The sequence below is a fragment of the Trichomycterus rosablanca genome, chromosome 23 (genome assembly GCF_030014385.1).
Source record: "Trichomycterus rosablanca isolate fTriRos1 chromosome 23, fTriRos1.hap1, whole genome shotgun sequence".
NCBI classification, from domain to species: Eukaryota; Metazoa; Chordata; class Actinopteri; order Siluriformes; family Trichomycteridae; genus Trichomycterus; species Trichomycterus rosablanca.
In genome coordinates, this window is record NC_086010.1 from 5,191,167 (window position 1) to 5,208,539 (window position 17,373).

Here is a 17,373-nt window from a genome sequence, read left to right on the forward strand (position 1 = left end):
AACAACAACACACACAAACGGGCAAAAGTATGTGAACACCTGATTATAAACTTGTTGAACATCTAATCATACAGACATGAGGAGAACATGCAAACTCCACACAGAAAGGACCCGGACCGCTCCACCTGGGAATCCAACCCTGGACCTTCTTGCTGTGATCCACAGTGCCGTCCAATATAAAAAGTCAAATAAATAAATAAAATAAAGAATTAAATAATTAAATAAAATAATAAAGTAAACAAATAAATAAATAATTAAATAAAATAATTAAAAAATTATAAAAAAGTAAATAAATAATTAAATAAAATAAATAAATAAAATAATTAAATAAATAAAATAAAATAAATAAACAAATAAAATAAACAAATAAATAAATAAAATAAATAAATTATTAAAAAATAAAAATAAATAAATAATAAAATAAAATAAATAAATAATTAAATAAGATACCTAAAACATAAATCAGTAAAAAAAAAAAAAATACACAAATAAAACAAAATAAAATACATAAATAAAATAAAATACATAAATAAACCGAGCGGTCACATTGTGGGATTGTTTTTTATTAGCATTGAGAACATCAAGGCTGCTGAGTTACAATTAGCCGCTGCACTGAGTGACACTGAATCAGATACATGCCATTTGCAAAAGGAAACCATCAGCGGCCGAGGAGATAGCAGGAGCGGCCGGGTACACAGAGATCTGGTTTATTGCGCTGCCATGCAAGATTCTGGTACATCAATAAATTCAATTGCAGAGATAAAATGGAACACGGTGTATATAAGCTCAGTCATGCTTACCTGAACAAACAAGGTGATTCACAATAAGTCAACGTGGGGAAACAAAGCGGCTGCTGCAGGAGGGTTTAACTGTCATAGTTTACAAACAAGACTAGATTCTATCTCATCCGTCCTAAACAGAGATGCATTGATCCCACTACTCTAATCAGATGGACTACAGATGGCAGAGTTTTGATAATCGGATGGTACTTGATACTTATTCAATACTGACATCCTCACTACGTATAATGAAGCCAACACTCTGTGAGCGTCTGTTCCCAAGTTATGTAAAATGTCACAGGCACGGACACCAAGCTGTTGGCAATAAATACAGTTCATCTGGCCACAAAAGCAAATTAAAACTCTACTATGCACATATGGAAGCCGTATGTCATCAATGTCCAGAAATTCTCTGGGCTCGAGCTTAACTAAAATGTACTGATGGATAGTAAACAAAATAAACTGTGTAATTAAAATAAAGAGGAAAGACATTTAGATCTCATTTAATGGCTAACATGCACATTTGTGATGGCACTATTAATGCTTAATGATAAACATATTTAAAACAGCATAATTTGCCTTTCAGATCAGAGTTTTTTTTCAAGCAACACACATTTTGTCCATGATTTTTTATGCAACCCAAAGACAGCAAAGGCAACACAAAGACAGAGTGCAGACTCGACCACTGAATGCCTCCAAAATAGTGGGTAACCCATAATCCATTTATAAATGGTAATACCGACTGGATTGTACCAGACCTATGCTCTGTACAATCTGGTTCCACTGTGGTTTACAAGATAAACAGTAAAGCCTTCACAAACTTCGCATACAAGTTTATTTAATTATTATTATATTTCTGCAACACATTTATAAATAAAATAAAAATATAAATAAAAATATAAATAAAAGTTAAATAAAATAAAAATATAAATAAAACAAAAATATAAATAAAATAAAAATATAAATAAAAATATAAATGAAACAAAAATGTAAATATAATACAAATATACATAAAACAAAAATATAAGTATAAATAAAAATATAAATAAAAGTTAAAAAAAAAAAATATATATATATATATATATAAATAAAACAAAAATGTAATTAAAAATATAAATAAAAATAAAAATTAAATAAAATAAAAATATAAATAAAACAAAAATATGAATACAATAAAATATAAATAAAAATTAAATAAATAAAATACATAAATAAACCAAGTGATCACATTGTGGGATGGTTTGTTATTAGCAGTGAGAACATCAAGACTGCTGAGTTATGATTAGCCACTGCACTGAGTGACACTGAATCAGATATATGCCATTTGCAAAAGGAAACCATCAGGGAATTGGATATGACTAAATTGAAAGGAGCAAAACATCCTTCTCAAAGTTTGAGAAAGACTTTAAATGGAGAAATCTAAAGAACACCTTTCCTAAATTTGACTTTACTGGTTCTGTTCCTTGTGGGCTTTTATTTAAATTCAAATGTTCTGACAGCTTTAAGTGTGGTCCACACCCTGCAGAACCATCCTACCAAAGATTGTGATGGACTCAAACACACTATATGTTCCATATCAGAGACCTGCAGGTTTTATCACCCCAGGCTTTTCCTGCGTTCTGCTCTTGCATATATAAATCACGTCTCTCTCTCTCAGAGGTGAGAAGGAGAATGTAGCTGACAGAATGTGTGAAGAGGCTTGGAGGGATTACAGTCAGGGAACACAATACTGAAGAAGTTGTTAGTGTAGTGAATGTGACTGCAGTAGTCTGGCAGAAAAGACTCCTGAAGGATTGATGACATGAACATTCACTCATTCATCACTCACAATCACTTCTGTTCTTTTATAAGCTGTTACTTAAATGTTGAAAAGGAAACTTGAAGCAGATGAATAATAATATTACCTGCTATTATTTTCTTTAAGAACCCTAACCCTTCTTAATTCATCAGTTTAGGTGTTCCACTCACATACATTGCTAACAGGTGTTTATTATTATAACAAACTGCACTGAATGCTGGGATTGCCTTCAGCGCCAAGGAAGCATTGGATGCTCCCTCGTTCTTCAGTCAGATTATCACTTCGAAATATGCCCCCTCAGTAGGCAGCATTTTAAGGTATGTAAAAATTCGGACAGCCTTCATGAGTCTATGTAGAGAGAGAGCTAGGTTTTCTGACAGAGTGCATGAACAATAAACAACTCACTCAAAAAGGTGCCACCACCAACTAGATACTGGGAGAAATGGTATCCATGACAGTCTGGACCTATAAATGTAACCACTGAGTTTCCTACTTTTATATTAAGTATAACAAGGCTGGCTGGGTAAAGTGCTGTTTGAATGAAATCTCCCTGTGCTTCACTGCACATTCTCTTTTTGCCCATTCTATTTGAGAATGCTTATGTGAGATGTAGCCCACTTCTGTGGTAAAGTAGCGGAACCAAATCTCCACCGGTAATCAGATTTTTATGGAATGTACCATTATACTTATATACCTAATTCTATCAGCGAATCTAAGGACGACTGTCACACGCCATTCAGAGCATCAACCGGTGTGGAAATGAGCTTGGAAATCCAGGAGACAGATGGCCAACAAGTCTGTGTTGTAATGAAAATGCACAGCTGGTACACACACCCATTCCTATCCCTGTTTAGCTCATTTTCAGCTAGCGTTCACAGCCTGAGGGGCTTCCGCCACATGCTACAGCCACCTGATCTATCTTCAGTTTGTGATGTGGTTTATTTTGAATGTGGATGCAGGTATTGATTAGGATCATTTGTTCTTGTGCCACTGGAACCTGTTTGGTGAATGGGCGACACCTACATTTACAGGTTGGTCGTTACAGCAAGTCCACACTGATTTCAAATCCAGGAATTGCACTAGGTCGGACTTTGTTCAGTGGCATTATTACAAAATGAGCAGCGCTGACACTTATAAAAAACGCGGTCTTTCAGAAATGCTTCTTTGAGCGCCCAGGTGGCGCGGTGGGATATTCCGCTAGCACACCAGCGCAGAGATTCTGAACACCTAAATTCGAAACTCAGCGTTGCCACTGGTCAGCCGGGTGCCATCTAACGGGCGTAATTGGCAGTGCCCGCAGCAGACACATCTCTACTAAGGCGGGATTGTGGTTATAAGCGGTGAGGGCGTGAGGAGGAGTAATCAGTCGTGTCTGAGAGACTGAGAGAGCCTTATAGTCCAGATTTAGCTCCATCTGATTTCCACCTTTTTGGACTCTTAAAGAAGCTTTAAGTGGAAGAAGATTTTCATGTGATGATGATGTGACAGCAGCGCTGCATCAGTGGCTACGAGCTCAACCAAAAACATTTTTTCGCTGATGGCATTAAAGAGTTGGTACGATGCTGGAGAAAATGCATTGGAAGGTGGCTGTGTAGAAAAGTGCAGAAACTTTTTGAAGAACCCTCGTATTTCCAAAAAAAAACTTCAATAAGATACATACATAGTACATAAAATACTGGTCAAAGTGGATTGACAAATGACTGCTTTCTGTTTGGCAGAAACAGCAAGAACAGCAAGAATGGACTGGGTTCAAATCCCTGCCTGGGTGGTAAGGGTTCTTTCTGTGTGGAGTTTGCTTCCGGGTACTCCAGTTTCCTCAATATTGTCCACAGCTTCAAAGACATCCAATCAGGCTGATTGGAGCTACTAAAACTGGCCTGTGTGTGTGTGTGTGTGTCTCTGGAGTGTTTATCTGCCTTTCGCCCAATGAATCAGACCCACCGCGACCCTAAACAGGAAAAATGATTTCTATTTTTATTGCATTCCACACACAGTCCCATCATTTATTTGTAAATGAGGGCTGTATGTTTTATTTAAAAGCACACTATTAAATTCCCTGTTCATTAAACTGTTCTAGCCTGGCCCGTGTTTGACATCAGTACCGGAGTCACTGCTGCCTTCCTTCCATGGTAAACCTCAGAGTAACGATGCCCCTGAGTACCGTTCCCATGACTGGAGGCTGGATAATACCACCGAGCAGAGAGGAAACAAAAGACCTGCTGTTTTTCTGTGGACGTTTTCATCTCCTCTGTGACCTTGTGGCGGTTTAGTACAAGACTTTTAGTATGGATTTATGGAAGGCTGGCACGGCCATTTGGACAACAGGAGCCTGAAAACGCTGTTTAGAGACCTTTAAATTTCCTGATGGCTTAATAGTGTCAAAAAATAGAAATGTAACACGGACTGATAATTATTCCTCAGTGCAGTTTAATAAGAGTGACAAAATGTGTCAACAGGGATTGCATTTCTCAAATTAATAAACAATTTAGTGGCATTCAATAGAAATAATAGAAAAAGCTTGTATTTATTAAACTGCTAATTTATATCATATAAATACAAGCTTCAGTACTTTTAAATGTCTCAGTTAAACTGTTTGTAAAAACTAATAAACCTGAATGTTCTGGATTTGTATAAAGTAAAACGTTTACATACACGTACAAACACAGTCATGGACAATTTTGTATCTCTAATTTACCTCACTTGCACGTCTTTGGACTGTGGGAGGAAACCGGAGCCCCGAAGGAAACCCACACAGACATGAGGAGAACATGCAAACTCCACACAGAAAGGAGCCGGACCGCTTCACCCGGGAAACAAACCCGGGACCTTCTAGCTGTGACGCGACAGTGCTACCCACCAAGCCACTGTGCCGCCCTCCTATATACTAAACAGTGTTCTAAATTCCATTTCGAACAAAGACGGCTACTATTTTGTATTCTGTATAAGATTTTGTGTGTGTGGATTGAGACACAGCCCTACTTGCTGTCTAAATTGTGTTCTTTTGGTCTTTGTGCAGCCTGATGTAGCGCGTTTTGTATATTATACCATCATATTTCATGTCGAGTTACTGTAACAGTTTTCATACTTTAAGGCTTGATTTATATTTTTGTTTACAGTTTATTCACTCTGACCTTCACCCTGCAGCCCTGATCATGTGTCGTATTAAACATGCTGCATATTTTAAAATATTTCATTTATTTAATTTGGATTAATACTTTTCACATACATATATACATACACACACACTCCAGCAACATCGTGCATGCTCAGGTCTCAGTGTAGCTGCAGTCTCTCAGCGTTTGCCAGTTGCTAGCCATATACCTGCTCTGCTTCACTCTCATTGGTGGAGAATGGGGGTCGACATGAAATACTATTGGCTGAGCGCTTTGATGCATTCAGCTTAGAGGAACACAATAGTCTGTAAATGAGAAGCTGCAGCGACGAGAGGAGCAGAGCACATACAATCACATCCTCATCTTCATCACTTCATCACACACTGCTCCAAATCCTTCTGAATCTATTTTACTGCTCCTTCCTCTTATTCCACTGTCCCTCTTACTCTTCATTTATTTATTAGGATTTTAACGTTACACTTTGGTTACATTCACACAGAAAAGGTAGTTACTGCTTACACAAGATTAATCAATTCACAAGTTTTTCTGTGGGAGGAAACCGGAGCTCCCGGAGGAAACCCACACAGACACGGGGAGAACATGCAAACACCACACAGAAAGGACCTGGACTGCTTCACCTGGAAATCGAACCCAGGATCTTCTTGCTGTGAGGAGACAGTGCTACCCACCGAGCCACCGTGCCTCCCCCTCTTATTCCAGTATCTCTCTTACTCCACTGTCCCTTATTCCACTGTCCCTCCTATTCCACTGTCCCTCTTATTCCACTGTCCCTCCTATTCCAGTGTCCCTCTTATTCCACTGTCCCTCTTATTCCACTGTCCCTCCTATTCCACTGTCCCTCTTATTCCACTGTCCCTCCTATTCCAGTGTCCCTCCTATTCCACTGTCCCTCTTATTCCACTGTCCCTCCTATTCCAGTGTCCCTCCTATTCCAGTGTCCCTCTTATTCCACTGTCCCTCTTATTCCACTGTCCCTCCTATTCCACTGTCCCTCTTATTCCACTGTCCCTCCTATTCCAGTGTCCCTCTTATTCCACTGTCCCTCTTATTCCAGTGGTGTCCAAACTTTTTTCTAGGAGGGCCAGATTTGATAATGTGAAAGTGCCCGAGGGCCAACAGTCCCTGATGACATTATTTTAAACAATAAAATATGCAGGCTGCTCAGGTGGCACAGCGGTAAAGTACACTAGCTCACCAGAGTTGGGGTTTCAAATACATCGTATCGAACCTCAGCTCTGCCTTTCCGACTAGGCTGGGTGGCTGTATCAACAACGATTGGCTGTTGTTCAGGGTTAGAGGGTAAGAAAGTCGGATCATAGGTCCTTATAACTGGTGCGACTGCGGCCCCTGCTAGCTGACTGATGGCGCCTGCACAGGGCTGAGGAATAATGCTGATGGGGGTGTGGCCCTCCATACACAGTGCCCGTCAATTGTATGAACTCGACTCGTGCAGGTGAAAAATGCACTATCTGTACTGACTGTGCGTACCGGAGGGGGGAGCATGTCAGCTGAGAGGCGTCCTCAGTCAGCAGTGAAGGGTCGAATCAATATAGAGGACGAAGTCAGGGTAATTGGACACGACTACACTGGGGGGGAAATACTGGGGGGAAAAAGAGGGGAAAAATATAAATAAAAAAAACAATAAAATATGCATATAATACGCTGTTATTTAATCATTTTATTTTCACACAGCAAACAACAACCAAATATAAGCATTCAGGTGCCAAACATGGTTTGGGTTTAAACTATAACAATGCATGGACACCTTTGGAGTATTTCCTGGCATAAATAACCATAAGACAAAACAGAAAAAAAGACGTTCATATTGAACAATCCTTGACATTTTGCTTAAGTTATCTGGCTAACTCATGCTATTCAAAATATTTTTATCTAATATTGTGCATCAATAAAACATCAAAACACAAATAGATCTATTAAGAAAACCTTTTAGTACTGTAATGTGCAGAAACATGACTGGGAAATACTGTTCTAATTACCATTTAAATACATATAAATACCTGAAACAACCAGACATTATCTTTACTTTGTAAATCAAGTTATTTACTGCTATAAAAAGTATAATTCTGTTAATAAATACAGTCCGTGTAAACGCTTAGTTCATATAAATATCAGATACAAATGTGTTTTTAAAAAACTACAAACATCACAAATATAAATCATTTTTACAACCATGTGATTGAATAAACTGTAAAGATGAAACATCATAGGGCTGGGCGATATATCGAGTTTTAAAGATATATCGATATATTTTCATACACGATATAAGATAAGACAATATCGCGTATATCGATATAAATGTTGCGTTCCAGTTAGATCCGACAGTTCGTCTTTCTCTTCTCCCAGTTTGTCTCCGCACATGTTCACCTGCCCCGCCCCTCTCCCTCACTGAACACAACTCGCCCCTCCCCCACCACGTGAGTACCCCGCAGGGCATGTTCTAAACAGCTCTAGTGACTATAGAGCTCCATCTAAAAATGATATTTTCGATGTTGATCTCTTTGAATCAATAACACTTGCAAATGTAGATTTGAAAATGACAATACTGAATATAACATTTCAGGACCAAAACTGTTTGATGTTTATATGAGCTTTGATCTGGTCTGGGTGCTGAGTTTTATATCGGGCATGTGGAAACGTTGGGGGAACGTTCATGGGGGAACGTTGAGGGAATGTTTGTGTGGAAACGTTGGGGGAACGTTCGGGGGGGGGGGGGGGACGTTGAGGGAACGTTCGTGGGGGAACGTTGAGGGAACGTTGGGGGAACGTTCGTGGGGGAACGTTCGTGGGGGAACGCTGAGGGAACGTTCGGGGGGAACGTTGAGGGAATGTTCGTGTGGAAACGTTGGGGGAACGTGAGGGGGGAACGTTGAGGGAACGTTTGGGTAGATTGTTGGGAATGGTTGGGTGAATTGTTGAGGTAATGGTTGGGTGGATTGTTGAGAAAACGTTTGGGTTTTCAACAATTCATCCAACCATTCCCTTAACAATCCCAAACATTTTCTCAACAATCCACCCAAACGTTTTCTCAACAATCCACCCAAACGTTCCCTCAACAATCCACCCAAACGTTCCCTCAACAATCCACCCAAACGTTTCCTTAACAATCCACCCTAACGTTTTCTCAACAATCCACCCAAACGTTTTCTCAACAATCCACCCAAACGTTTTCTTCCAAACATGTGAGGGGGGTTTAACGAAACCGCTACTTTTAATACCACACAAGCTCAGTGCAAAACAACAGAAGAACATGAGCACAGCCGGAAACGATGAATTCTGATACCTTCCCTACACACTCGCTCCCTGCGCCCTATAGTGCACTTAACATTCTTAAAGGGCCAGACAATATATTTAGTGTGATTGCAGTAAGGCAATTTGTCCGTTTTTTGTCCGGCTTTCTTCGTCCGCAGTTTTCGAGATATCGACCCCGTTCCAACGCCAAATCGTCCGGCCTGTTTGGGAATAGATCGCTTGCATACAGGTTTTCGATCTGCCCGCCCGTTCGCCCGCCACGCCTGTTTTTCCGACAAATTTTTCCCATTCATTTTCCAACTCTAAATCGTCCGTCCCATTAATGACATCATTTCTTGAAGAAAGCTTTTTGATCCGCCCGTCCGTTCGCCCGCCACGCCCGCTTTCATACTGTTTTTTGGTCCCATTGACTTTCATTAATTTTTTTGAATGGTTATTTCTATAACCTTTACATAACCTTTATTTAACCTATAAGAGCCCCATTCACTTCCATTCATTTTTGAAAGTTCGAGATATCAACGCCGTTCCAACTCTAAATCGTAAAGCCCACTGATGTAACCCCGACTCAGATACAGCATGGGGATTCGAACCCACACCCACCTGCCACGCCCGTTTTTCAGCCCCATTCACTTCCATTCATTTTTTGAAAGTTTGAGATATCAACGCCGTTCCAACTCTAAATCAGAAAGCCCACTGATGACACCCCGACTTGAATACAGCATGGGGATTCAAACCCACACCCACCTGCCACGCCCATTTTTCAGCCCCATTCACTTCCATTCATTTTTTGGAAGTTCAAGATATCAACGCCGTTCCAACTCTAAATCGTAAAGCCCACTGATGACACCCCGACTTGGATACAGCATGGGCATTCGAACCCACGCCCACCTGCCACGCCCGTTCTTCGGCTCCATTCACTTCCAATAGTTTTTTGAAAGTTCGAGATATCAACCTTAGAAACAACTTTCTTTTTCTTAGAATAGCTCTTTTTTTTAAAAGTAAAAATAGTTCTTGTGTGAAGCTTCCCCAGCATGAAATTTAATAAAAGTGCCTGTAAAAAATTTGGAACATGTAGCTTTGTCTCAGAAGTGTCTTTTAGTTATTACCTTATGGGATAAAAAAAATATCGAGATATATATCGTATATCGCCGTACAGCGAAAAAATATCGAGATATTATTTTTGATCCATATCGCCCAGCCCTAAAACCTCACACAGCAAACAAGTTTCACTTCTTTCTCAAACAGTAGCGGAGGGGAGGGAGGAGATATGCGGTTTGATGGACAGGTCTAGCAGCCAATGGAAATACTCGTTACAGAGACTGCGTGATTTCATTCATCTTTTAATTAATCATTTTGATATTCCCTGCTATGGACAGACAGAGATTTATACCCACAATCCACACGTGTAAAAAAGTGAAAACCGCTAAAAGTGTTTTTAATCAAACAGCGACGGTACATTTTTTTTCTGTTTGACTGTGCTGGCGGGCCACAAGTAATGCAATTTAAGACAGAAGACGCGGGCCATATAAAATCCGATCGCGGGCCGGACTTTGGACATGCCTGCAGTATCCCTCTTACTCCACTGTCCCTCCTATTCCACTGTCCCTCCTTTTCCACTGTCCCTCTGATTCCAGTGTCCCTCCTATTCCACTGTCCCTCCTATTCCACTGTCCCTCTTATTCCACTGTCCCTCCTATTCCACTGTCCCTCCTATTCCACTGTCCCTCTGATTCCACTGTCCCTCCTATTCCACTGTCCCTCTGATTCCAGTGTCCCTCCTATTCCACTGTCCCTCCTATTCCACTGTCCCTCTGATTCCACTGTCCCTCCTATTCCACTGTCCCTCTGATTCCAGTGTCCCTCTTATTCCACTGTCCCTCTAATTCCAGTGTCCCTCTTATTCCACTGTCCCTCCTATTTCACTGTCCCTCTGATTCCAGTGTCCCTCCTATTCCACTGTCCCTCCTATTCCACTGTCCCTCTGATTCCACTGTCCCTCTTATTCCACTGTCCCTCTAATTCCAGTGTCCCTCTTATTCCACTGTCCCTCCTATTTCACTGTCTCTCTTATTCCTCTGTCCCGCTTGTTCCACTGTCCCTTATTCCACTGTCCCTCTTACTTCACGGTCCCTCTTATTTCACTGTCCCTCTTACTTCACGGTCCCTCTTATACCACTGTCCCTCATACTTCTTGGTCCCTCTTACTCCACTGTCCCTCTTATATATACAGAAAAAAAATGTCACTGTACTGTACCCGTGTGTATGTATATATATATATATATATATATATATATATATATATATATAACAAATAAAGGTGTTCCTTTAAGAGCAGGAGGCGCAGCATCAATATAAGAGCTTGTTTTACTTGCATAATTATTTATGCAGTCACAGCAGAAAATCAGTGTTGAAGTTTTGGCTCTGTGCAGTGTGTACTGCACAAAATAATTCTGTTATTGTGGTGGGTGTGTGCAGACCTCTGTCTGCTCTCTCCTCAGCCAAAATTAAACGACCACTATAAGTCATCTCTGATTTAATTTTAACCAACAGAAAAAAACTCACTGACTCACTGTGTTCGAGCTGGAATTTAGTAAAAGGTGCCCAAACGCTTGTATTAGAAATACCAGGAGGGAAAAATATAGGTCAGGGTATTATGATTAGAGGGAATTTTAAACATTTTTATAGTAAGATCTTTCTGAATGAAGATCTTCTCATACTCAGAATCAACACTCACTATTGAGCATCAGCCTGAGGTTAATCAGAACCTTCATGGACTGGGACTACACAGCTGAACAGTGTACAATACCAAGCATCTTTTAGATTGGTATAAAGCACACTGTCATTAGACTCTGCAGCACACACACACACACACACACAGTCAGTGCACCTCTTTGGCATAGAAGTGTCTCGTTCACATCTTACCAGCTGTCGCTCAGCAACAGCGGACACCGTGCTGGCATGACTCTGCGCAATCTGCTCTAACAGAGAGACGTAGAGAGAGAATTCTAACCTCAGATGGACTGCAGGACACAAATTTGTCAAGTAACAGTTACAAGCTATGACATTTAGCACCGGCCTGTAAACATGGGTCAACTAACAGAGATCCACACAAGTAAGGTAGTACTGGGGTAATGCTGATAACAACGTTCGGACAGTTGTGTATGCTGGTTGCTAAGCAATCCCTGTTCGTAGTGGTGACATACAGTAGTAGGGACATGTGTTCTCATGTTCATAACGTAGTACATAGCATAACTGTTTATGCTGGCAAAGTAGTACACACATCTGTTAATGAGATGAGGTAGTACAGACATCTATTTACACTGGTAATTTACAACCCCAAGTCAGAAAAAGTTGGGACAGTATGGAAAATGCAAATAAAATAAAGCTGCAGAGTTTCTTACATTTACTTTGACTTTTATTTGATGTCAGACAGGATGAACCTGAGATATTTCATGTTTTATCTGCTCAACTTCATTTCATTTATTAATAAACCTCCATTCCTGCATTTCAGGCCTGCAACACATTCCAAAAAGAGTTGGGACGGGGTTTTTTTAGGGCTAGTAGAGGTTGAAAAACTAAATAATGATGTGATTCCAAACAGGTGACGTCAACAGGTGATTGTAATTATGGTGTGGTACAAAAGCAGCATCCAGGAAAGGCTGAGTCTTTGATGAGTAAAGATGATCAGAGGATCTCCAGTTTGTCAACAAAAGTGTGAGAAAATGATTAAAAAAAACAATGTACCTTAAGAAAATTAGCATATTTCTCCCTCTACAGTGCATAATATCATTAAACCATTCAAGGAATTTCAGTGCATAAAGGCCAAGGGTGCAAGCTTAAGCTGAACGCCCGTGATCTTCGATCCCTCAGACGGCACTGCATCAAGAACCGCCACTCAACAATAGCTGATACAACCACATGGGTGAGGGATTACTTTGCAAACCTTTGTCACACACACAAATGCCACTTAAACCTTTACTGTGCAAAAAAGAAACCCTATGTTAACCATGTCAAGAAGTGGCGTCGACTTCTCTGGGCTCGGAGGCATCTAGGATGGACCATCACACAGTGGAAACGTGTATTGTGGTCAGATGAATCAGCATTCCAAGTCTTTCTTTAAAAAAATGAACGCCGTGAGCTGAATTATTGCCAGAGATCTAGTTCTATCTGACCATTATGCAGACTGGTCTAAATGTTTGTGTGATTTCTTTAGAAGATCATATTTGTGCTGCTTTTTATCATAATATTTTTGTACTATGTAAAACCAGCAATGAATCCAGTACTGTTGACTGATTATTGGTCACTGTGTTTGCTGTACCTGCTTCTTTCATGTCGTCCTGTAAAAATAAATCAATTTTTTGCATAAACCTGCACGTGATTTTGCCATTTAGCTTTTCACTAATGGAGTCGAACAGCCCAGGTCTACAGGTGCTTTCAGCGATGACCTTCAAATTGAGATACATTATTGCGAGCACATTCTAGCCCCCACAAATCCATCTCAGTGCGAGTACACAGTACTTGAACATGTGAATCAATAACATGGACTGTTCTATACAAACAGAGCTTTTAATGCCATGTTTGAATGTGCTGCTTCATGTGGAAAAAAAGCATCAGAAGCTGAAGCGGTGAAAGAAAAGCCTCTCCTGGTTTAAAGCTTTTGATTAGAAGAAATAACAGAGCTATGAATGGGGGAAGTGGGGACACTTACTGAGACAGAATGGATTTCTGATTCAGCCGAGAGTCCATGAGTACCGCGCCCCACTATGTGATCGTTCAGTCCACACACACAAGGTGCAGGAACATGAACTAAGCTCAGACTTTCCTGCTGTTTCTCCTGGCTTTCTGTCTGTCTGTCTGTCTGTCTGTCTGTCTGTCTGTCTGTCTGTCTGTCTGCCACCCTCCCTGTTTCTAACATTTTGTCTTTTATAGGCTGATTTGAGAACTTTTGACCTTTTCAGAACAGAGTCAGGAAAAGACGATGGTGGGAGATGATAGTCATTACCAAGTGACTATATCATTAACGTTGTTCACTTATATTACATCCCAACTGGATAATGACCAGCGGGCTTCAATAATGTGTTCTTGCAGAACCAGGTATGTCCTTCAGGTTAGATAAAATGTCTCATTAGAAGGACAGCGCGGTGGCTCGGTGAGTAGCACTGTCCCCTCCTAGCAAGAAGGTCCTGGGTTTGATCCCCAAGTGGACAAGATTCATCAGTTCAAACACATTCATTGCACGTCTTTGGACTGTGGGAGGAAACCCACACAGACACGGGGAGAACATGCAAACTCCATACAAAAAAGGACCGGACCGCTCCACCTGGGAATTGAAAACAGGACCTTCTTGCTGTGAGGCGATGGTGCTACCAACTGAGCCAGTGACCGGATAGAAACACATTTATTTGGATATTTTACACAGCCTTTCCAAAAGAGTGTAAGGTTTTAAAGCCTCAATTGGGTGTGTGGGTGTGTGTGGGTGTGTGTGTGTGTGTGGGGGGGGGGTGTTCTATATTAATGCTCATGGTATGATAAAGAGATGTACAAAAGGCTTATGGTCAGGTGTCCACATAAACATTTGGCTTAATTCTACATAATCTCTTAAGTAATCTATTAGTATGTTTATGAATATTCTAAAACATATTTTACAATTATAGCTAACAGGGTTTTTTTTTCCAGATGCTCACGTTATTTCTTAGCCTCGATCCTTAAAAAGATATTGCAGGAAATTTTCCGGCCATTAGGCCCCATTAAAGCAAACAATGTTAATATCATAACCCGCATATTTGATGTGGGTTATAACATTTTAAAAGTCTAAAACTCTAATATAAACAACAGCAAAGCAGCAGAGCATTAAACTAAGCAGCATTTTACAGTCTGCTATTTTTAATTTCAATTACAAGTGCAATGAATTCTGATGCATCTCATCAGCGCTGCGGTTCAGCCGCCCCATTCGAGCTAAATATACTTTAGTAGGTAATTGCAGTATAGTGTCTGATTCAGAGCTACATCTTACATCCAAACATGACCTCGGTTTAAAGCGGCCTAAAGGAAATCGATCGAGGATGGAACATGTAGAAAAGGGAGGAAAAAAGAAGTCGGCTTCGCAGCAATATTAAGTAACAAATACAGATGGTTAGGGTGCAATCAGCATTCCTCTGCTATTACACTATACCATTGTTCTGTATAACACCAGAGGTAGTTCTGACCACACAATCTGATTTATTAGTAAATCTTAACCACCATACCTGCAATACTTTATTATTAAGGCTCTACCTAATTCACAGCAGTGAAAATTGCATCACGGACCGTGGAATGAGCCTTTTCCTGTGTAATATGCAATTTGCAAAGTTGTGTTTAGAAGTTTAACATTTTTCATTCAAGTAGCGCTCAAGTGCCTCATGTTTACTCATGTTTCATTTATAAAGCAAGAAATAAATGGTAAACTATCAGAAGCAGAATACTTTACTGGCTTGTTCTTTCGAGGCGCAGCACAGACTGCACAGAGACGATCACGTGTGTAGAGAAGCACACATTTCCTTTGATTATGGAATTCACAAAGGGACAAAATGAACTCAATACAAAAACACACACATCAAACATTGTTAACACAACACACTACACCACTGAAAAGTCTCTTACACTAGCAATCATACGACAATTCAGTTAGCAATCGCTTAGTCAAAATGTCAAGGATGTCAAAGTCTAAAGCAGCTAAAACACTACTCAAGAAAACTCCTAATCAATTCTGTGGAAAATTCTGTGTATTGTAGGTTCCATTGATTTCATCATTCAATTTATAAGTGTAATTTAATGACTGCTATGAAATGTGGCACTTTTCTTTAACAATCCGTGAAATCTGTGATCTGATGATTGAAAAACCAGGTCAGTGAAAGTAAATAAATGTTCTTGTGACTTTAGTAAGGCCCTAATTATTACCACTGGTTGCTGGATAACAACAACAGTAATGATTCTATCTGCTATAAACAATGTTTTCATACATAATGGACAGATCGAACATAATTTAATTACTCCTTCTTAGAAATGTCAGTGGTCAAATATGGGTTAATGCAAAGAAGACTCATGACAGGCATGTAATGGACATCAGATCTTCTATAAGGGTGATTTATCCCTACTTAAATAGAATCCTACCAATAAGCCATCTTTTAAGTAAAATAAATAAGCTTGATCAAGCAAACCTAATCAAATGATGACCAACAGTGTATATTCTGCACACGGACCGTGGAGTCCTTACAGAACTTGTATTGTACTGTTATAATAACAGAAATGTGCCCTTCAGCATCAGATGCTCAAAATGAAGGTCATAATGTGACATAAAGATTCTTTAAACTGATTAAACAGGACAAAAGCTCAGCGTGAGTAAAGGTTCCAGCAGCAATTTGTATTTACTTAGTAAAAGGTTCTGGGTTTACATTCAGTTCTCCAGGATGAAGGATGCTGGTACAAATGTTTATAAAGAAGTACTGACACACTGTGTGTTCTGTCCCCATATCCTGTCCATGTCTTTTCATTTCAATAAAAGCTCTGCAGCACCTACGCATGATGGTTGCAGTGTGATGAAAGGTGCCAGGGAAAGTTTGCAGAAAGATTTTAAAATCTTCAGATATCACAGCAAGACCCAGTAGTGGCGTAGGAATGTATGGCAAGAAAAAGACAATTGGACAAGTACCTAATTTGATCAATCATTCACCTTATCAATCATAAATGATACATGGTTCAGAATAGGGCTGGGCGGTATATCGCAAAAATCCATATATATCCGAAAGTATTTTACATTTACATTTTCAGCATTGAGCAGACACTTTTATCCAAAGTGACTTACATTACTGTGACAGTATATTGTCTAAGCAATTGAGGGTTAAGGGCCTTGCTTAGGGGCCCAACAGTGGCAACCTGGCAGTGGTGGGGCTTGAACCAGCTATCTTTCCATTACGAGTCCAGTACCTTAACTACTAGGCTACAACTGCCCAATATTGAAAATGACCATGACTACAATAATGACCACAATATTGAAAATGATGACTTGATTATATCGAGTATGCCTCTGATAACCAGGTTACCATCTGAGTACAGTTAAAACATCACAAAAGAACTACTGTATGCAATTCACTCTTGCGTGTGTGTGTGATGTTTTTGTACAAAACTACTTCTTATTTACGTAGGGCCTACAGGATTGTTTTTATGTTGAACAGGTAATTACTGGTTACACCAGACTCATCAGAACCATATACTGTACACAGAATCAAGCAGTTACTGACCTACCTGTGCCAGCCTAGCGCAGCAGGTTTATAAGCCTAATGTACTTTTCCGGATGGCGTAGGATTAGCCTCAACGTATTAGTCCAATACCCTGCTCCAATACTCAGAACCCTTAA

At 39.9% G+C, this 17,373-nt stretch overlaps 1 protein-coding gene across 3 annotated transcripts in view; it reads right to left on the minus strand.

Annotated features, from left to right (window-relative positions):
• The window catches only part of oxr1a (oxidation resistance 1a), a 143,874-nt gene that overhangs the window by 92,628 nt on the left and 33,873 nt on the right, over window positions 1-17,373 (minus strand). The window lies entirely within an intron of this gene.